At 38.3% G+C, this 23,832-nt stretch overlaps 1 protein-coding gene across 1 annotated transcript in view; it reads right to left on the bottom strand.

Annotated features, from left to right (window-relative positions):
- kmr (kramer) overlaps nt 1-23,832 on the bottom strand; it is a 1,412,209-nt gene that overhangs the window by 203,627 nt on the left and 1,184,750 nt on the right. The gene's annotated exons all lie outside the window — the stretch shown is intronic.

Below are 23,832 nucleotides of genomic sequence, written 5' to 3'. Positions count from 1 at the left end.
AAAACCTACCCAAGGACAGGTGGATACTAAATATGAAGTTTGGTGGAAATATATATTTAGTAGTTTTCAAATTATAGAAGGACAGACAAACAGACAAACAGACAAAGAGACAAAAAGACAAACAAACAGCCAGACACCAAAGCCAAAAATGATGCAGATGGTCATTATTACACCTGAAACGGATAACTGTACGGAAATTTCGCCAAAATAATCAATGTACAGACAAACGGTCGTTACGATTTTATTTTTTGCGCTAAAACCTACCCAAGGACAGGTGGATTCTAAATATAAAGTTTGGTGGAAATATATCCAGTAGTTTTCAAGTTATAGAAGGACAGACAAACAGACAAACAGACAAACAAACAGACAAACAGACACCAAAGCTAAAAATGATGCAGATGGTCATTAACACACCTGAAGCGGATAACTGTACGGAAATTTCGCCAAAATAATCAATGTACAGACACACGGTCGTTACGATTTTATTTATATATATATGACGGATAAGCATGGGCACGTTGAAAAGTGCAGACTTCCACTTCGAGATTCATATCTCCTAAACGGTTTATGATATTAAGAAACGGTTTGCGCCATCAGACGCCTCATTTATCGCTCTAAATCTTTGTTTCTAAACCATATCCTCGTATCTCCCATATTAAGGGGGTAAATTGAGTTCAAATATTGGATAGGGTGAAATTTGGGTGCATTTTTAACATTTTACATTACAATTTGCCTACTTATGTATAAGCTAGAATCATGAAATTTGGTACACATATGTCCCTTAATGGTGCCAATGTGCACACCTAGCGCGATCATCCTATCATTCTTATAAGTGTGTCAAACATTGAAATTTACTTGTAAAAATCACCAAATTTACGAACAATCCAGAAATACGGCCAAATTTAACGTATAAGGGAGAGAGATACGACAAAATGTCACAGGACCAAAGTTGTAGATCACTCCGAATTGAAGCGACATTGTGCCATCCGTTTTGTGATACGACTTACCGTTTAGCCAAAAAATAGCTCAAAAGGAATGTCTGCACAGTCATTAAAATTGCCTCCATATTTCGATATCTTTGGGGGTAAAAAGTGAAAAATTTGAACATCTTGGAATTTTCCCGTCGGTTAGGGACCAAAAGCTATATATTCACCAAATTTCAATTGTCTACCTCGTCTGGCAGGTTGTGCCGCCATCTTGATTTGGGGGGATAGGGGATAAAAATGAGGAAATTCCCGAAAATTTTTAAGCCCACGAAACCTATAGGTTATCGTTTTGAATATACTATACGACTGTGTTCTTATGCTGAGCCCAAAATTTGAGCCCCCCCTGCGTGCCCCCTTCAGGGAATTTTGAGAATTTCGGATTTTTCTAGGGATCTTGGGGTCACCAGTTTCCCTCGTACCAAGTTTCAAATTTCTGAGATTTCTGGAAGTGCCTCATTAATTCACGTCTTTTTTCATTTTTAAATATTTATATATACATCGCTCCAGCCCGACTTGCTTTTATATATATAGATGACGGATAAGCATGAGCACGTTGAAAAGTGCAGACTTCCACTTCGAGATTCATATCTCCTAAACGGTTTATGATATTAAGAAACGGTTTGCGCCATCAGACGCCTCATTTATCGCTCTAAATCTTTGTTTCTAAACCATATCCTCGTATCTCCCATATTAAGGGGGTAAATTGAGTTCAAATATTGGATAGGGTGAAATTTGGGTGCATTTTTAACATTTTACATTACAATTTGCCTACTTATGTATAAGCTAGAATCATGAAATTTGGTACACATATGTCCCTTAATGGTGCCAATGTGCACACCTAGCGCGATCATCCTATCATTCTTATAAGTGTGTCAAACATTGAAATTTACTTGTAAAAATCACCAAATTTACGAACAATCCAGAAATACGGCCACATTTAACGTATAAGGGAGAGAGATACGACAAAATGTCACAGGACCAAAGTTGTAGATCACTCCGAATTGAAGGGACATTGTGCCATCCGTTTTGTGATACGACTTACCGTTTAGCCAAAAAATAGCTCAAAAGGAATGTCTGCACAGTCATTAAAATTGCCTCCATATTTCGATATCTTTGGGGGTAAAAAGTGAAAAATTTGAACATCTTGGAATTTTCCCGTCGGTTAGGGACCAAAAGCTATATATTCACCAAATTTCAATTGTCTACCTCGTCTGGCAGGTTGTGCCGCCATCTTGATTTGGGGGGATAGGGGATAAAAATGAGGAAATTCCCGAAAATTTTTAAGCCCACGAAACCTATAGGTTATCGTTTTGGATATACTATACGACTGTGTTCTTATGCTGAGCCCAAAATTTGAGCCCCCCCAGCGTGCCCCCTTCAGGGAATTTTGAGAATTTCGGATTTTTCTAGGGATCTTGGGGTCATCAGTTTCCCTCGTACCAAGTTTCAAATTTCTGAGATTTCTGGAAGTGCCTCATTAATTCACGTCTTTTTTCATTTTTAAATATTTATATATACATCGCTCCAGCCCGACTTGCTTTTATATATATAGATGACGGATAAGCATGAGCACGTTGAAAAGTGCAGACTTCCACTTCGAGATTCATATCTCCTAAACGGTTTATGATATTAAGAAACGGTTTGCGCCATCAGACGCCTCATTTATCGCTCTAAATCTTTGTTTCTAAACCATATCCTCGTATCTCCCATATTAAGGGGGTAAATTGAGTTCAATTATTGGATAGGGTGAAATTTGGGTGCATTTTTAACATTTTACATTACAATTTGCCTACTTATGTATAAGCTAGAATCATGAAATTTGGTACACATATGTCCCTTAATGGTGCCAATGTGCACACCTAGCGCGATCATCCTATCATTCTTATAAGTGTGTCAAACATTGAAATTTACTTGTAAAAATCACCAAATTTACGAACAATCCAGAAATACGGCCACATTTAACGTATAAGGGAGAGAGATACGACAAAATGTCACAGGACCAAAGTTGTAGATCACTCCGAATTGAAGGGACGTTGTGCCATCCGTTTTGTGATACGACTTACCGTTTAGCCAAAAAATAGCTCAAAAGGAATGTCTGCACAGTCATTAAAATTGCCTCCATATTTCGATATCTTTGGGGGTAAAAAGTGAAAAATTTGAACATCTTGGAATTTTCCCGTCGGTTAGGGACCAAAAGCTATATATTCACCAAATTTCAATTGTCTACCTCGTCTGGCAGGTTGTGCCGCCATCTTGATTTGGGGGGATAGGGGATAAAAATGAGGAAATTCCCGAAAATTTTTAAGCCCACGAAACCTATAGGTTATCGTTTTGAATATACTATACGACTGTGTTCTTATGCTGAGCCCAAAATTTGAGCCCCCCCTGCGTGCCCCCTTCAGGGAATTTTGAGAATTTCGGATTTTTCTAGGGATCTTGGGGTCACCAGTTTCCCTCGTACCAAGTTTCAAATTTCTGAGATTTCTGGAAGTGCCTCATTAATTCACGTCTTTTTTCATTTTTAAATATTTATATATACATCGCTCCAGCCCGACTTGCTTTTATATATATAGATGACGGATAAGCATGAGCACGTTGAAAAGTGCAGACTTCCACTTCGAGATTCATATCTCCTAAACGGTTTATGATATTAAGAAACGGTTTGCGCCATCAGACGCCTCATTTATCGCTCTAAATCTTTGTTTCTAAACCATATCCTCGTATCTCCCATATTAAGGGGGTAAATTGAGTTCAAATATTGGATAGGGTGAAATTTGGGTGCATTTTTAACATTTTACATTACAATTTGCCTACTTATGTATAAGCTAGAATCATGAAATTTGGTACACATATGTCCCTTAATGGTGCCAATGTGCACACCTAGCGCGATCATCCTATCATTCTTATAAGTGTGTCAAACATTGAAATTTACTTGTAAAAATCACCAAATTTACGAACAATCCAGAAATACGGCCACATTTAACGTATAAGGGAGAGAGATACGACAAAATGTCACAGGACCAAAGTTGTAGATCACTCCGAATTGAAGGGACATTGTGCCATCCGTTTTGTGATACGACTTACCGTTTAGCCAAAAAATAGCTCAAAAGGAATGTCTGCACAGTCATTAAAATTGCCTCCATATTTCGATATCTTTGGGGGTAAAAAGTGAAAAATTTGAACATCTTGGAATTTTCCCGTCGGTTAGGGACCAAAAGCTATATATTCACCAAATTTCAATTGTCTACCTCGTCTGGCAGGTTGTGCCGCCATCTTGATTTGGGGGGATAGGGGATAAAAATGAGGAAATTCCCGAAAATTTTTAAGCCCACGAAACCTATAGGTTATCGTTTTGGATATACTATACGACTGTGTTATTATGCTGAGCCCAAAATTTGAGCCCCCCCAGCGTGCCCCCTTCAGGGAATTTTGAGAATTTCGGATTTTTCTAGGGATCTTGGGGTCATCAGTTTCCCTCGTACCAAGTTTCAAATTTCTGAGATTTCTGGAAGTGCCTCATTAATTCACGTCTTTTTTCATTTTTAAATATTTATATATACATCGCTCCAGCCCGACTTGCTTTTATATATATAGATGACGGATAAGCATGAGCACGTTGAAAAGTGCAGACTTCCACTTCGAGATTCATATCTCCTAAACGGTTTATGATATTAAGAAACGGTTTGCGCCATCAGACGCCTCATTTATCGCTCTAAATCTTTGTTTCTAAACCATATCCTCGTATCTCCCATATTAAGGGGGTAAATTGAGTTCAAATATTGGATAGGGTGAAATTTGGGTGCATTTTTAACATTTTACATTACAATTTGCCTACTTATGTATAAGCTAGAATCATGAAATTTGGTACACATATGTCCCTTAATGGTGCCAATGTGCACACCTAGCGCGATCATCCTATCATTCTTATAAGTGTGTCAAACATTGAAATTTACTTGTAAAAATCACCAAATTTACGAACAATCCAGAAATACGGCCACATTTAACGTATAAGGGAGAGAGATACGACAAAATGTCACAGGACCAAAGTTGTAGATCACTCCGAATTGAAGGGACATTGTGCCATCCGTTTTGTGATACGACTTACCGTTTAGCCAAAAAATAGCTCAAAAGGAATGTCTGCACAGTCATTAAAATTGCCTCCATATTTCGATATCTTTGGGGGTAAAAAGTGAAAAATTTGAACATCTTGGAATTTTCCCGTCGGTTAGGGACCAAAAGCTATATATTCACCAAATTTCAATTGTCTACCTCGTCTGGCAGGTTGTGCCGCCATCTTGATTTGGGGGGATAGGGGATAAAAATGAGGAAATTCCCGAAAATTTTTAAGCCCACGAAACCTATAGGTTATCGTTTTGGATATACTATACGACTGTGTTATTATGCTGAGCCCAAAATTTGAGCCCCCCCAGCGTGCCCCCTTCAGGGAATTTTGAGAATTTCGGATTTTTCTAGGGATCTTGGGGTCATCAGTTTCCCTCGTACCAAGTTTCAAATTTCTGAGATTTCTGGAAGTGCCTCATTAATTCACGTCTTTTTTCATTTTTAAATATTTATATATACATCGCTCCAGCCCGACTTGCTTTTATATATATAGATAGATGACGGATAAGCATGAGCACGTTGAAAAGTGCAGACTTCCACTTCGAGATTCATATCTCCTAAACGGTTTATGATATTAAGAAACGGTTTGCGCCATCAGACGCCTCATTTATCGCTCTAAATCTTTGTTTCTAAACCATATCCTCGTATCTCCCATATTAAGGGGGTAAATTGAGTTCAAATATTGGATAGGGTGAAATTTGGGTGCATTTTTAACATTTTACATTACAATTTGCCTACTTATGTATAAGCTAGAATCATGAAATTTGGTACACATATGTCCCTTAATGGTGCCAATGTGCACACCTAGCGCGATCATCCTATCATTCTTATAAGTGTGTCAAACATTGAAATTTACTTGTAAAAATCACCAAATTTACGAACAATCCAGAAATACGGCCACATTTAACGTATAAGGGAGAGAGATACGACAAAATGTCACAGGACCAAAGTTGTAGATCACTCCGAATTGAAGGGACATTGTGCCATCCGTTTTGTGATACGACTTACCGTTTAGCCAAAAAATAGCTCAAAAGGAATGTCTGCACAGTCATTAAAATTGCCTCCATATTTCGATATCTTTGGGGGTAAAAAGTGAAAAATTTGAACATCTTGGAATTTTCCCGTCGGTTAGGGACCAAAAGCTATATATTCACCAAATTTCAATTGTCTACCTCGTCTGGCAGGTTGTGCCGCCATCTTGATTTGGGGGGATAGGGGATAAAAATGAGGAAATTCCCGAAAATTTTTAAGCCCACGAAACCTATAGGTTATCGTTTTGGATATACTATACGACTGTGTTATTATGCTGAGCCCAAAATTTGAGCCCCCCCAGCGTGCCCCCTTCAGGGAATTTTGAGAATTTCGGATTTTTCTAGGGATCTTGGGGTCATCAGTTTCCCTCGTACCAAGTTTCAAATTTCTGAGATTTCTGGAAGTGCCTCATTAATTCACGTCTTTTTTCATTTTTAAATATTTATATATACATCGCTCCAGCCCGACTTGCTTTTATATATATAGATAGATGACGGATAAGCATGAGCACGTTGAAAAGTGCAGACTTCCACTTCGAGATTCATATCTCCTAAACGGTTTATGATATTAAGAAACGGTTTGCGCCATCAGACGCCTCATTTATCGCTCTAAATCTTTGTTTCTAAACCATATCCTCGTATCTCCCATATTAAGGGGGTAAATTGAGTTCAAATATTGGATAGGGTGAAATTTGGGTGCATTTTTAACATTTTACATTACAATTTGCCTACTTATGTATAAGCTAGAATCATGAAATTTGGTACACATATGTCCCTTAATGGTGCCAATGTGCACACCTAGCGCGATCATCCTATCATTCTTATAAGTGTGTCAAACATTGAAATTTACTTGTAAAAATCACCAAATTTACGAACAATCCAGAAATACGGCCACATTTAACGTATAAGGGAGAGAGATACGACAAAATGTCACAGGACCAAAGTTGTAGATCACTCCGAATTGAAGGGACATTGTGCCATCCGTTTTGTGATACGACTTACCGTTTAGCCAAAAAATAGCTCAAAAGGAATGTCTGCACAGTCATTAAAATTGCCTCCATATTTCGATATCTTTGGGGGTAAAAAGTGAAAAATTTGAACATCTTGGAATTTTCCCGTCGGTTAGGGACCAAAAGCTATATATTCACCAAATTTCAATTGTCTACCTCGTCTGGCAGGTTGTGCCGCCATCTTGATTTGGGGGGATAGGGGATAAAAATGAGGAAATTCCCGAAAATTTTTAAGCCCACGAAACCTATAGGTTATCGTTTTGGATATACTATACGACTGTGTTCTTATGCTGAGCCCAAAATTTGAGCCCCCCCAGCGTGCCCCCTTCAGGGAATTTTGAGAATTTCGGATTTTTCTAGGGATCTTGGGGTCATCAGTTTCCCTCGTACCAAGTTTCAAATTTCTGAGATTTCTGGAAGTGCCTCATTAATTCACGTCTTTTTTCATTTTTAAATATTTATATATACATCGCTCCAGCCCGACTTGCTTTTATATATATAGATAGATGACGGATAAGCATGAGCACGTTGAAAAGTGCAGACTTCCACTTCGAGATTCATATCTCCTAAACGGTTTATGATATTAAGAAACGGTTTGCGCCATCAGACGCCTCATTTATCGCTCTAAATCTTTGTTTCTAAACCATATCCTCGTATCTCCCATATTAAGGGGGTAAATTGAGTTCAAATATTGGATAGGGTGAAATTTGGGTGCATTTTTAACATTTTACATTACAATTTGCCTACTTATGTATAAGCTAGAATCATGAAATTTGGTACACATATGTCCCTTAATGGTGCCAATGTGCACACCTAGCGCGATCATCCTATCATTCTTATAAGTGTGTCAAACATTGAAATTTACTTGTAAAAATCACCAAATTTACGAACAATCCAGAAATACGGCCACATTTAACGTATAAGGGAGAGAGATACGACAAAATGTCACAGGACCAAAGTTGTAGATCACTCCGAATTGAAGGGACATTGTGCCATCCGTTTTGTGATACGACTTACCGTTTAGCCAAAAAATAGCTCAAAAGGAATGTCTGCACAGTCATTAAAATTGCCTCCATATTTCGATATCTTTGGGGGTAAAAAGTGAAAAATTTGAACATCTTGGAATTTTCCCGTCGGTTAGGGACCAAAAGCTATATATTCACCAAATTTCAATTGTCTACCTCGTCTGGCAGGTTGTGCCGCCATCTTGATTTGGGGGGATAGGGGATAAAAATGAGGAAATTCCCGAAAATTTTTAAGCCCACGAAACCTATAGGTTATCGTTTTGGATATACTATACGACTGTGTTCTTATGCTGAGCCCAAAATTTGAGCCCCCCCTGCGTGCCCCCTTCAGGGAATTTTGAGAATTTCGGATTTTTCTAGGGATCTTGGGGTCATCAGTTTCCCTCGTACCAAGTTTCAAATTTCTGAGATTTCTGGAAGTGCCTCATTAATTCACGTCTTTTTTCATTTTTAAATATTTATATATACATCGCTCCAGCCCGACTTGCTTTTATATATATAGATGACGGATAAGCATGAGCACGTTGAAAAGTGCAGACTTCCACTTCGAGATTCATATCTCCTAAACGGTTTATGATATTAAGAAACGGTTTGCGCCATCAGACGCCTCATTTATCGCTCTAAATCTTTGTTTCTAAACCATATCCTCGTATCTCCCATATTAAGGGGGTAAATTGAGTTCAAATATTGGATAGGGTGAAATTTGGGTGCATTTTTAACATTTTACATTACAATTTTCCTACTTATGTATAAGCTAGAATCATGAAATTTGGTACACATATGTCCCTTAATGGTGCCAATGTGCACACCTAGCGCGATCATCCTATCATTCTTATAAGTGTGTCAAACATTGAAATTTACTTGTAAAAATCACCAAATTTACGAACAATCCAGAAATACGGCCACATTTAACGTATAAGGGAGAGAGATACGACAAAATGTCACAGGACCAAAGTTGTAGATCACTCCGAATTGAAGGGACATTGTGCCATCCGTTTTGTGATACGACTTACCGTTTAGCCAAAAAATAGCTCAAAAGGAATGTCTGCACAGTCATTAAAATTGCCTCCATATTTCGATATCTTTGGGGGTAAAAAGTGAAAAATTTGAACATCTTGGAATTTTCCCGTCGGTTAGGGACCAAAAGCTATATATTCACCAAATTTCAATTGTCTACCTCGTCTGGCAGGTTGTGCCGCCATCTTGATTTGGGGGGATAGGGGATAAAAATGAGGAAATTCCCGAAAATTTTTAAGCCCACGAAACCTATAGGTTATCGTTTTGGATATACTATACGACTGTGTTATTATGCTGAGCCCAAAATTTGAGCCCCCCCAGCGTGCCCCCTTCAGGGAATTTTGAGAATTTCGGATTTTTCTAGGGATCTTGGGGTCATCAGTTTCCCTCGTACCAAGTTTCAAATTTCTGAGATTTCTGGAAGTGCCTCATTAATTCACGTCTTTTTTCATTTTTAAATATTTATATATACATCGCTCCAGCCCGACTTGCTTTTATATATATAGATGACGGATAAGCATGAGCACGTTGAAAAGTGCAGACTTCCACTTCGAGATTCATATCTCCTAAACGGTTTATGATATTAAGAAACGGTTTGCGCCATCAGACGCCTCATTTATCGCTCTAAATCTTTGTTTCTAAACCATATCCTCGTATCTCCCATATTAAGGGGGTAAATTGAGTTCAAATATTGGATAGGGTGAAATTTGGGTGCATTTTTAACATTTTACATTACAATTTTCCTACTTATGTATAAGCTAGAATCATGAAATTTGGTACACATATGTCCCTTAATGGTGCCAATGTGCACACCTAGCGCGATCATCCTATCATTCTTATAAGTGTGTCAAACATTGAAATTTACTTGTAAAAATCACCAAATTTACGAACAATCCAGAAATACGGCCACATTTAACGTATAAGGGAGAGAGATACGACAAAATGTCACAGGACCAAAGTTGTAGATCACTCCGAATTGAAGGGACATTGTGCCATCCGTTTTGTGATACGACTTACCGTTTAGCCAAAAAATAGCTCAAAAGGAATGTCTGCACAGTCATTAAAATTGCCTCCATATTTCGATATCTTTGGGGGTAAAAAGTGAAAAATTTGAACATCTTGGAATTTTCCCGTCGGTTAGGGACCAAAAGCTATATATTCACCAAATTTCAATTGTCTACCTCGTCTGGCAGGTTGTGCCGCCATCTTGATTTGGGGGGATAGGGGATAAAAATGAGGAAATTCCCGAAAATTTTTAAGCCCACGAAACCTATAGGTTATCGTTTTGGATATACTATACGACTGTGTTCTTATGCTGAGCCCAAAATTTGAGCCCCCCCAGCGTGCCCCCTTCAGGGAATTTTGAGAATTTCGGATTTTTCTAGGGATCTTGGGGTCATCAGTTTCCCTCGTACCAAGTTTCAAATTTCTGAGATTTCTGGAAGTGCCTCATTAATTCACGTCTTTTTTCATTTTTAAATATTTATATATACATCGCTCCAGCCCGACTTGCTTTTATATATATAGATGACGGATAAGCATGAGCACGTTGAAAAGTGCAGACTTCCACTTCGAGATTCATATCTCCTAAACGGTTTATGATATTAAGAAACGGTTTGCGCCATCAGACGCCTCATTTATCGCTCTAAATCTTTGTTTCTAAACCATATCCTCGTATCTCCCATATTAAGGGGGTAAATTGAGTTCAATTATTGGATAGGGTGAAATTTGGGTGCATTTTTAACATTTTACATTACAATTTGCCTACTTATGTATAAGCTAGAATCATGAAATTTGGTACACATATGTCCCTTAATGGTGCCAATGTGCACACCTAGCGCGATCATCCTATCATTCTTATAAGTGTGTCAAACATTGAAATTTACTTGTAAAAATCACCAAATTTACGAACAATCCAGAAATACGGCCACATTTAACGTATAAGGGAGAGAGATACGACAAAATGTCACAGGACCAAAGTTGTAGATCACTCCGAATTGAAGGGACGTTGTGCCATCCGTTTTGTGATACGACTTACCGTTTAGCCAAAAAATAGCTCAAAAGGAATGTCTGCACAGTCATTAAAATTGCCTCCATATTTCGATATCTTTGGGGGTAAAAAGTGAAAAATTTGAACATCTTGGAATTTTCCCGTCGGTTAGGGACCAAAAGCTATATATTCACCAAATTTCAATTGTCTACCTCGTCTGGCAGGTTGTGCCGCCATCTTGATTTGGGGGGATAGGGGATAAAAATGAGGAAATTCCCGAAAATTTTTAAGCCCACGAAACCTATAGGTTATCGTTTTGGATATACTATACGACTGTGTTATTATGCTGAGCCCAAAATTTGAGCCCCCCCAGCGTGCCCCCTTCAGGGAATTTTGAGAATTTCGGATTTTTCTAGGGATCTTGGGGTCATCAGTTTCCCTCGTACCAAGTTTCAAATTTCTGAGATTTCTGGAAGTGCCTCATTAATTCACGTCTTTTTTCATTTTTAAATATTTATATATACATCGCTCCAGCCCGACTTGCTTTTATATATATAGATGACGGATAAGCATGAGCACGTTGAAAAGTGCAGACTTCCACTTCGAGATTCATATCTCCTAAACGGTTTATGATATTAAGAAACGGTTTGCGCCATCAGACGCCTCATTTATCGCTCTAAATCTTTGTTTCTAAACCATATCCTCGTATCTCCCATATTAATGGGTAAATTGAGTTCAAATATTGGATAGGGTGAAATTTGGGTGCATTTTTAACATTTTACATTACAATTTGCCTACTTATGTATAAGCTAGAATCATGAAATTTGGTACACATATGTCCTTTAATGGTGCCAATGTGCACACCTAGCGCGATCATCCTATCATTCTTATAAGTGTGTCAAACATTGAAATTTACTTGTAAAAATCACCAAATTTACGAACAATCCAGAAATACGGCCACATTTAACGTATAAGGGAGAGAGATACGACAAAATGTCACAGGACCAAAGTTGTAGATCACTCCGAATTGAAGGGACGTTGTGCCATCCGTTTTGTGATACGACTTACCGTTTAGCCAAAAAATAGCTCAAAAGGAATGTCTGCACAGTCATTAAAATTGCCTCCATATTTCGATATCTTTGGGGGTAAAAAGTGAAAAATTTGAACATCTTGGAATTTTCCCGTCGGTTAGGGACCAAAAGCTATATATTCACCAAATTTCAATTGTCTACCTCGTCTGGCAGGTTGTGCCGCCATCTTGATTTGGGGGGATAGGGGATAAAAATGAGGAAATTCCCGAAAATTTTTAAGCCCACGAAACCTATAGGATATCGTTTTGAATATACTATACGACTGTGTTCTTATGCTGAGCCCAAAATTTGAGCCCCCCCTGCGTGCCCCCTTCAGGGAATTTTGAGAATTTCGGATTTTTCTAGGGATCTTGGGGTCACCAGTTTCCCTCGTACCAAGTTTCAAATTTCTGAGATTTCTGGAAGTGCCTCATTAATTCACGTCTTTTTTCATTTTTAAATATTTATATATACATCGCTCCAGCCCGACTTGCTTTTATATATATAGATGACGGATAAGCATGAGCACGTTGAAAAGTGCAGACTTCCACTTCGAGATTCATATCTCCTAAACGGTTTATGATATTAAGAAACGGTTTGCGCCATCAGACGCCTCATTTATCGCTCTAAATCTTTGTTTCTAAACCATATCCTCGTATCTCCCATATTAAGGGGGTAAATTGAGTTCAAATATTGGATAGGGTGAAATTTGGGTGCATTTTTAACATTTTACATTACAATTTGCCTACTTATGTATAAGCTAGAATCATGAAATTTGGTACACATATGTCCCTTAATGGTGCCAATGTGCACACCTAGCGCGATCATCCTATCATTCTTATAAGTGTGTCAAACATTGAAATTTACTTGTAAAAATCACCAAATTTACGAACAATCCAGAAATACGGCCACATTTAACGTATAAGGGAGAGAGATACGACAAAATGTCACAGGACCAAAGTTGTAGATCACTCCGAATTGAAATGACATTGTGCCATCCGTTTTGTGATACGACTTACCGTTTAGCCAAAAAATAGCTCAAAAGGAATGTCTGCACAGTCATTAAAATTGCCTCCATATTTCGATATCTTTGGGGGTAAAAAGTGAAAAATTTGAACATCTTGGAATTTTCCCGTCGGTTAGGGACCAAAAGCTATATATTCACCAAATTTCAATTGTCTACCTCGTCTGGCAGGTTGTGCCGCCATCTTGATTTGGGGGGATAGGGGATAAAAATGAGGAAATTCCCGAAAATTTTTAAGCCCACGAAACCTATAGGTTATCGTTTTGGATATACTATACGACTGTGTTATTATGCTGAGCCCAAAATTTGAGCCCCCCCAGCGTGCCCCCTTCAGGGAATTTTGAGAATTTCGGATTTTTCTAGGGATCTTGGGGTCATCAGTTTCCCTCGTACCAAGTTTCAAATTTCTGAGATTTCTGGAAGTGCCTCATTAATTCACGTCTTTTTTCATTTTTAAATATTTATATATACATCGCTCCAGCCCGACTTGCTTTTATATATATAGATGACGGATAAGCATGAGCACGTTGAAAAGTGCAGACTTCCACTTCGAGATTCATATCTCCTAAACGGTTTATGATATTAAGAAACGGTTTGCGCCATCAGACGCCTCATTTATCGCTCTAAATCTTTGTTTCTAAACCATATCCTCGTATCTCCCATATTAAGGGGGTAAATTGAGTTCAAATATTGGATAGGGTGAAATTTGGGTGCATTTTTAACATTTTACATTACAATTTGCCTACTTATGTATAAGCTAGAATCATGAAATTTGGTACACATATGTCCCTTAATGGTGCCAATGTGCACACCTAGCGCGATCATCCTATCATTCTTATAAGTGTGTCAAACATTGAAATTTACTTGTAAAAATCACCAAATTTACGAACAATCCAGAAATACGGCCACATTTAACGTATAAGGGAGAGAGATACGACAAAATGTCACAGGACCAAAGTTGTAGATCACTCCGAATTGAAGGGACATTGTGCCATCCGTTTTGTGATACGACTTACCGTTTAGCCAAAAAATAGCTCAAAAGGAATGTCTGCACAGTCATTAAAATTGCCTCCATATTTCGATATCTTTGGGGGTAAAAAGTGAAAAATTTGAACATCTTGGAATTTTCCCGTCGGTTAGGGACCAAAAGCTATATATTCACCAAATTTCAATTGTCTACCTCGTCTGGCAGGTTGTGCCGCCATCTTGATTTGGGGGGATAGGGGATAAAAATGAGGAAATTCCCAAAAATTTTTAAGCCCACGAAACCTATAGGTTATCGTTTTGGATATACTATACGACTGTGTTCTTATGCTGAGCCCAAAATTTGAGCCCCCCCTGCGTGCCCCCTTCAGGGAATTTTGAGAATTTCGGATTTTTCTAGGGATCTTGGGGTCATCAGTTTCCCTCGTACCAAGTTTCAAATTTCTGAGATTTCTGGAAGTGCCTCATTAATTCACGTCTTTTTTCATTTTTAAATATTTATATATACATCGCTCCAGCCCGACTTGCTTTTATATATATAGATAGATGACGGATAAGCATGAGCACGTTGAAAAGTGCAGACTTCCACTTCGAGATTCATATCTCCTAAACGGTTTATGATATTAAGAAACGGTTTGCGCCATCAGACGCCTCATTTATCGCTCTAAATCCTTGTTTCTAAACCATATCCTCGTATCTCCCATATTAAGGGGGTAAATTGAGTTCAAATATTGGATAGGGTGAAATTTGGGTGCATTTTTAACATTTTACATTACAATTTTCCTACTTATGTATAAGCTAGAATCATGAAATTTGGTACACATATGTCCCTTAATGGTGCCAATGTGCACACCTAGCGCGATCATCCTATCATTCTTATAAGTGTGTCAAACATTGAAATTTACTTGTAAAAATCACCAAATTTACGAACAATCCAGAAATACGGCCACATTTAACGTATAAGGGAGAGAGATACGACAAAATGTCACAGGACCAAAGTTGTAGATCACTCCGAATTGAAGGGACATTGTGCCATCCGTTTTGTGATACGACTTACCGTTTAGCCAAAAAATAGCTCAAAAGGAATGTCTGCACAGTCATTAAAATTGCCTCCATATTTCGATATCTTTGGGGGTAAAAAGTGAAAAATTTGAACATCTTGGAATTTTCCCGTCGGTTAGGGACCAAAAGCTATATATTCACCAAATTTCAATTGTCTACCTCGTCTGGCAGGTTGTGCCGCCATCTTGATTTGGGGGGATAGGGGATAAAAATGAGGAAATTCCCGAAAATTTTTAAGCCCACGAAACCTATAGGTTATCGTTTTGGATATACTATACGACTGTGTTCTTATGCTGAGCCCAAAATTTGAGCCCCCCCAGCGTGCCCCCTTCAGGGAATTTTGAGAATTTCGGATTTTTCTAGGGATCTTGGGGTCATCAGTTTCCCTCGTACCAAGTTTCAAATTTCTGAGATTTCTGGAAGTGCCTCATTAATTCACGTCTTTTTTCATTTTTAAATATTTATATATACATCGCTCCAGCCCGACTTGCTTTTATATATATAGATGACGGATAAGCATGAGCACGTTGAAAAGTGCAGACTTCCACTTCGAGATTCATATCTCCTAAACGGTTTATGATATTAAGAAACGGTTTGCGCCATCAGACGCCTCATTTATCGCTCTAAATCTTTGTTTCTAAACCATATCCTCGTATCTCCCATATTAAGGGGGTAAATTGAGTTCAATTATTGGATAGGGTGAAATTTGGGTGCATTTTTAACATTTTACATTACAATTTGCCTACTTATGTATAAGCTAGAATCATGAAATTTGGTACACATATGTCCCTTAATGGTGCCAATGTGCACACCTAGCGCGATCATCCTATCATTCTTATAAGTGTGTCAAACATTGAAATTTACTTGTAAAAATCACCAAATTTACGAACAATCCAGAAATACGGCCACATTTAACGTATAAGGGAGAGAGATACGACAAAATGTCACAGGACCAAAGTTGTAGATCACTCCGAATTGAAGGGACATTGTGCCATCCGTTTTGTGATACGACTTACCGTTTAGCCAAAAAATAGCTCAAAAGGAATGTCTGCACAGTCATTAAAATTGCCTCCATATTTCGATATCTTTGGGGGTAAAAAGTGAAAAATTTGAACATCTTGGAATTTTCCCGTCGGTTAGGGACCAAAAGCTATATATTCACCAAATTTCAATTGTCTACCTCGTCTGGCAGGTTGTGCCGCCATCTTGATTTGGGGGGATAGGGGATAAAAATGAGGAAATTCCCAAAAATTTTTAAGCCCACGAAACCTATAGGTTATCGTTTTGGATATACTATACGACTGTGTTCTTATGCTGAGCCCAAAATTTGAGCCCCCCCTGCGTGCCCCCTTCAGGGAATTTTGAGAATTTCGGATTTTTCTAGGGATCTTGGGGTCATCAGTTTCCCTCGTACCAAGTTTCAAATTTCTGAGATTTCTGGAAGTGCCTCATTAATTCACGTCTTTTTTCATTTTTAAATATTTATATATACATCGCTCCAGCCCGACTTGCTTTTATATATATAGATAGATGACGGATAAGCATGAGCACGTTGAAAAGTGCAGACTTCCACTTCGAGATTCATATCTCCTAAACGGTTTATGATATTAAGAAACGGTTTGCGCCATCAGACGCCTCATTTATCGCTCTAAATCCTTGTTTCTAAACCATATCCTCGTATCTCCCATATTAAGGGGGTAAATTGAGTTCAAATATTGGATAGGGTGAAATTTGGGTGCATTTTTAACATTTTACATTACAATTTTCCTACTTATGTATAAGCTAGAATCATGAAATTTGGTACACATATGTCCCTTAATGGTGCCAATGTGCACACCTAGCGCGATCATCCTATCATTCTTATAAGTGTGTCAAACATTGAAATTTACTTGTAAAAATCACCAAATTTACGAACAATCCAGAAATACGGCCACATTTAACGTATAAGGGAGAGAGATACGACAAAATGTCACAGGACCAAAGTTGTAGATCACTCCGAATTGAAGGGACATTGTGCCATCCGTTTTGTGATACGACTTACCGTTTAGCCAAAAAATAGCTCAAAAGGAATGTCTGCACAGTCATTAAAATTGCCTCCATATTTCGATATCTTTGGGGGTAAAAAGTGAAAAATTTGAACATCTTGGAATTTTCCCGTCGGTTAGGGACCAAAAGCTATATATTCACCAAATTTCAATTGTCTACCTCGTCTGGCAGGTTGTGCCGCCATCTTGATTTGGGGGGATAGGGGATAAAAATGAGGAAATTCCCGAAAATTTTTAAGCCCACGAAACCTATAGGTTATCGTTTTGGATATACTATACGACTGTGTTCTTATGCTGAGCCCAAAATTTGAGCCCCCCCAGCGTGCCCCCTTCAGGGAATTTTGAGAATTTCGGATTTTTCTAGGGATCTTGGGGTCATCAGTTTCCCTCGTACCAAGTTTCAAATTTCTGAGATTTCTGGAAGTGCCTCATTAATTCACGTCTTTTTTCATTTTTAAATATTTATATATACATCGCTCCAGCCCGACTTGCTTTTATATATATAGATGACGGATAAGCATGAGCACGTTGAAAAGTGCAGACTTCCACTTCGAGATTCATATCTCCTAAACGGTTTATGATATTAAGAAACGGTTTGCGCCATCAGACGCCTCATTTATCGCTCTAAATCTTTGTTTCTAAACCATATCCTCGTATCTCCCATATTAAGGGGGTAAATTGAGTTCAATTATTGGATAGGGTGAAATTTGGGTGCATTTTTAACATTTTACATTACAATTTGCCTACTTATGTATAAGCTAGAATCATGAAATTTGGTACACATATGTCCCTTAATGGTGCCAATGTGCACACCTAGCGCGATCATCCTATCATTCTTATAAGTGTGTCAAACATTGAAATTTACTTGTAAAAATCACCAAATTTACGAACAATCCAGAAATACGGCCACATTTAACGTATAAGGGAGAGAGATACGACAAAATGTCACAGGACCAAAGTTGTAGATCACTCCGAATTGAAGGGACATTGTGCCATCCGTTTTGTGATACGACTTACCGTTTAGCCAAAAAATAGCTCAAAAGGAATGTCTGCACAGTCATTAAAATTGCCTCCATATTTCGATATCTTTGGGGGTAAAAAGTGAAAAATTTGAACATCTTGGAATTTTCCCGTCGGTTAGGGACCAAAAGCTATATATTCACCAAATTTCAATTGTCTACCTCGTCTGGCAGGTTGTGCCGCCATCTTGATTTGGGGGGATAGGGGATAAAAATGAGGAAATTCCCGAAAATTTTTAAGCCCACGAAACCTATAGGTTATCGTTTTGGATATACTATACGACTGTGTTCTTATGCTGAGCCCAAAATTTGAGCCCCCCCAGCGTGCCCCCTTCAGGGAATTTTGAGAATTTCGGATTTTTCTAGGGATCTTGGGGTCATCAGTTTCCCTCGTACCAAGTTTCAAATTTCTGAGATTTCTGGAAGTGCCTCATTAATTCACGTCTTTTTTCATTTTTAAATATTTATATATACATCGCTCCAGCCCGACTTGCTTTTATATATATAGATAGATGACGGATAAGCATGAGCACGTTGAAAAGTGCAGACTTCCACTTCGAGATTCATATCTCCTAAACGGTTTATGATATTAAGAAACGGTTTGCGCCATCAGACGCCTCATTTATCGCTCTAAATCTTTGTTTCTAAACCATATCCTCGTATCTCCCATATTAAGGGGGTAAATTGAGTTCAATTATTGGATAGGGTGAAATTTGGGTGCATTTTTAACATTTTACATTACAATTTGCCTACTTATGTATAAGCTAGAATCATGAAATTTGGTACACATATGTCCCTTAATGGTGCCAATGTGCACACCTAGCGCGATCATCCTATCATTCTTATAAGTGTGTCAAACATTGAAATTTACTTGTAAAAATCACCAAATTTACGAACAATCCAGAAATACGGCCACATTTAACGTATAAGGGAGAGAGATACGACAAAATGTCACAGGACCAAAGTTGTAGATCACTCCGAATTGAAGGGACATTGTGCCATCCGTTTTGTGATACGACTTACCGTTTAGCCAAAAAATAGCTCAAAAGGAATGTCTGCACAGTCATTAAAATTGCCTCCATATTTCGATATCTTTGGGGGTAAAAAGTGAAAAATTTGAACATCTTGGAATTTTCCCGTCGGTTAGGGACCAAAAGCTATATATTCACCAAATTTCAATTGTCTACCTCGTCTGGCAGGTTGTGCCGCCATCTTGATTTGGGGGGATAGGGGATAAAAATGAGGAAATTCCCGAAAATTTTTAAGCCCACGAAACCTATAGGTTATCGTTTTGGATATACTATACGACTGTGTTATTATGCTGAGCCCAAAATTTGAGCCCCCCCAGCGTGCCCCCTTCAGGGAATTTTGAGAATTTCGGATTTTTCTAGGGATCTTGGGGTCATCAGTTTCCCTCGTACCAAGTTTCAAATTTCTGAGATTTCTGGAAGTGCCTCATTAATTCACGTCTTTTTTCATTTTTAAATATTTATATATACATCGCTCCAGCCCGACTTGCTTTTATATATATAGATGACGGATAAGCATGAGCACGTTGAAAAGTGCAGACTTCCACTTCGAGATTCATATCTCCTAAACGGTTTATGATATTAAGAAACGGTTTGCGCCATCAGACGCCTCATTTATCGCTCTAAATCTTTGTTTCTAAACCATATCCTCGTATCTCCCATATTAATGGGTAAATTGAGTTCAAATATTGGATAGGGTGAAATTTGGGTGCATTTTTAACATTTTACATTACAATTTGCCTACTTATGTATAAGCTAGAATCATGAAATTTGGTACACATATGTCCTTTAATGGTGCCAATGTGCACACCTAGCGCGATCATCCTATCATTCTTATAAGTGTGTCAAACATTGAAATTTACTTGTAAAAATCACCAAATTTACGAACAATCCAGAAATACGGCCACATTTAACGTATAAGGGAGAGAGATACGACAAAATGTCACAGGACCAAAGTTGTAGATCACTCCGAATTGAAGGGACGTTGTGCCATCCGTTTTGTGATACGACTTACCGTTTAGCCAAAAAATAGCTCAAAAGGAATGTCTGCACAGTCATTAAAATTGCCTCCATATTTCGATATCTTTGGGGGTAAAAAGTGAAAAATTTGAACATCTTGGAATTTTCCCGTCGGTTAGGGACCAAAAGCTATATATTCACCAAATTTCAATTGTCTACCTCGTCTGGCAGGTTGTGCCGCCATCTTGATTTGGGGGGATAGGGGATAAAAATGAGGAAATTCCCGAAAATTTTTAAGCCCACGAAACCTATAGGATATCGTTTTGAATATACTATACGACTGTGTTCTTATGCTGAGCCCAAAATTTGAGCCCCCCCTGCGTGCCCCCTTCAGGGAATTTTGAGAATTTCGGATTTTTCTAGGGATCTTGGGGTCACCAGTTTCCCTCGTACCAAGTTTCAAATTTCTGAGATTTCTGGAAGTGCCTCATTAATTCACGTCTTTTTTCATTTTTAAATATTTATATATACATCGCTCCAGCCCGACTTGCTTTTATATATATAGATGACGGATAAGCATGAGCACGTTGAAAAGTGCAGACTTCCACTTCGAGATTCATATCTCCTAAACGGTTTATGATATTAAGAAACGGTTTGCGCCATCAGACGCCTCATTTATCGCTCTAAATCTTTGTTTCTAAACCATATCCTCGTATCTCCCATATTAAGGGGGTAAATTGAGTTCAAATATTGGATAGGGTGAAATTTGGGTGCATTTTTAACATTTTACATTACAATTTGCCTACTTATGTATAAGCTAGAATCATGAAATTTGGTACACATATGTCCCTTAATGGTGCCAATGTGCACACCTAGCGCGATCATCCTATCATTCTTATAAGTGTGTCAAACATTGAAATTTACTTGTAAAAATCACCAAATTTACGAACAATCCAGAAATACGGCCACATTTAACGTATAAGGGAGAGAGATACGACAAAATGTCACAGGACCAAAGTTGTAGATCACTCCGAATTGAAATGACATTGTGCCATCCGTTTTGTGATACGACTTACCGTTTAGCCAAAAAATAGCTCAAAAGGAATGTCTGCACAGTCATTAAAATTGCCTCCATATTTCGATATCTTTGGGGGTAAAAAGTGAAAAATTTGAACATCTTGGAATTTTCCCGTCGGTTAGGGACCAAAAGCTATATATTCACCAAATTTCAATTGTCTACCTCGTCTGGCAGGTTGTGCCGCCATCTTGATTTGGGGGGATAGGGGATAAAAATGAGGAAATTCCCGAAAATTTTTAAGCCCACGAAACCTATAGGTTATCGTTTTGGATATACTATACGACTGTGTTATTATGCTGAGCCCAAAATTTGAGCCCCCCCAGCGTGCCCCCTTCAGGGAATTTTGAGAATTTCGGATTTTTCTAGGGATCTTGGGGTCATCAGTTTCCCTCGTACCAAGTTTCAAATTTCTGAGATTTCTGGAAGTGCCTCATTAATTCACGTCTTTTTTCATTTTTAAATATTTATATATACATCGCTCCAGCCCGACTTGCTTTTATATATATAGATGACGGATAAGCATGAGCACGTTGAAAAGTGCAGACTTCCACTTCGAGATTCATATCTCCTAAACGGTTTATGATATTAAGAAACGGTTTGCGCCATCAGACGCCTCATTTATCGCTCTAAATCTTTGTTTCTAAACCATATCCTCGTATCTCCCATATTAAGGGGGTAAATTGAGTTCAAATATTGGATAGGGTGAAATTTGGGTGCATTTTTAACATTTTACATTACAATTTTCCTACTTATGTATAAGCTAGAATCATGAAATTTGGTACACATATGTCCCTTAATGGTGCCAATGTGCACACCTAGCGCGATCATCCTATCATTCTTATAAGTGTGTCAAACATTGAAATTTACTTGTAAAAATCACCAAATTTACGAACAATCCAGAAATACGGCCACATTTAACGTATAAGGGAGAGAGATACGACAAAATGTCACAGGACCAAAGTTGTAGATCACTCCGAATTGAAGGGACATTGTGCCATCCGTTTTGTGATACGACTTACCGTTTAGCCAAAAAATAGCTCAAAAGGAATGTCTGCACAGTCATTAAAATTGCCTCCATATTTCGATATCTTTGGGGGTAAAAAGTGAAAAATTTGAACATCTTGGAATTTTCCCGTCGGTTAGGGACCAAAAGCTATATATTCACCAAATTTCAATTGTCTACCTCGTCTGGCAGGTTGTGCCGCCATCTTGATTTGGGGGGATAGGGGATAAAAATGAGGAAATTCCCGAAAATTTTTAAGCCCACGAAACCTATAGGTTATCGTTTTGGATATACTATACGACTGTGTTATTATGCTGAGCCCAAAATTTGAGCCCCCCCAGCGTGCCCCTTCAGGGAATTTTGAGAATTTCGGATTTTTCTAGGGATCTTGGGGTCATCAGTTTCCCTCGTACCAAGTTTCAAATTTCTGAGATTTCTGGAAGTGCCTCATTAATTCACGTCTTTTTTCATTTTTAAATATTTATATATACATCGCTCCAGCCCGACTTGCTTTTATATATATAGATGACGGATAAGCATGAGCACGTTGAAAAGTGCAGACTTCCACTTCGAGATTCATATCTCCTAAACGGTTTATGATATTAAGAAACGGTTTGCGCCATCAGACGCCTCATTTATCGCTCTAAATCTTTGTTTCTAAACCATATCCTCGTATCTCCCATATTAAGGGGGTAAATTGAGTTCAAATATTGGATAGGGTGAAATTTGGGTGCATTTTTAACATTTTACATTACAATTTGCCTACTTATGTATAAGCTAGAATCATGAAATTTGGTACACATATGTCCCTTAATGGTGCCAATGTGCACACCTAGCGCGATCATCCTATCATTCTTATAAGTGTGTCAAACATTGAAATTTACTTGTAAAAATCACCAAATTTACGAACAATCCAGAAATACGGCCACATTTAACGTATAAGGGAGAGAGATACGACAAAATGTCACAGGACCAAAGTTGTAGATCACTCCGAATTGAAGGGACATTGTGCCATCCGTTTTGTGATACGACTTACCGTTTAGCCAAAAAATAGCTCAAAAGGAATGTCTGCACAGTCATTAAAATTGCCTCCATATTTCGATATCTTTGGGGGTAAAAAGTGAAAAATTTGAACATCTTGGAATTTTCCCGTCGGTTAGGGACCAAAAGCTATATATTCACCAAATTTCAATTGTCTACCTCGTCTGGCAGGTTGTGCCGCCATCTTGATTTGGGGGGATAGGGGATAAAAATGAGGAAATTCCCAAAAATTTTTAAGCCCACGAAACCTATAGGTTATCGTTTTGGATATACTATACGACTGTGTTCTTATGCTGAGCCCAAAATTTGAGCCCCCCCTGCGTGCCCCCTTCAGGGA

Source organism: Anabrus simplex, chromosome 3 (assembly GCF_040414725.1).
Source record: "Anabrus simplex isolate iqAnaSimp1 chromosome 3, ASM4041472v1, whole genome shotgun sequence".
In the NCBI taxonomy this organism is placed as follows: domain Eukaryota; kingdom Metazoa; phylum Arthropoda; class Insecta; order Orthoptera; family Tettigoniidae; genus Anabrus; species Anabrus simplex.
This window is presented reverse-complemented; position numbering and strand designations above follow the sequence as displayed.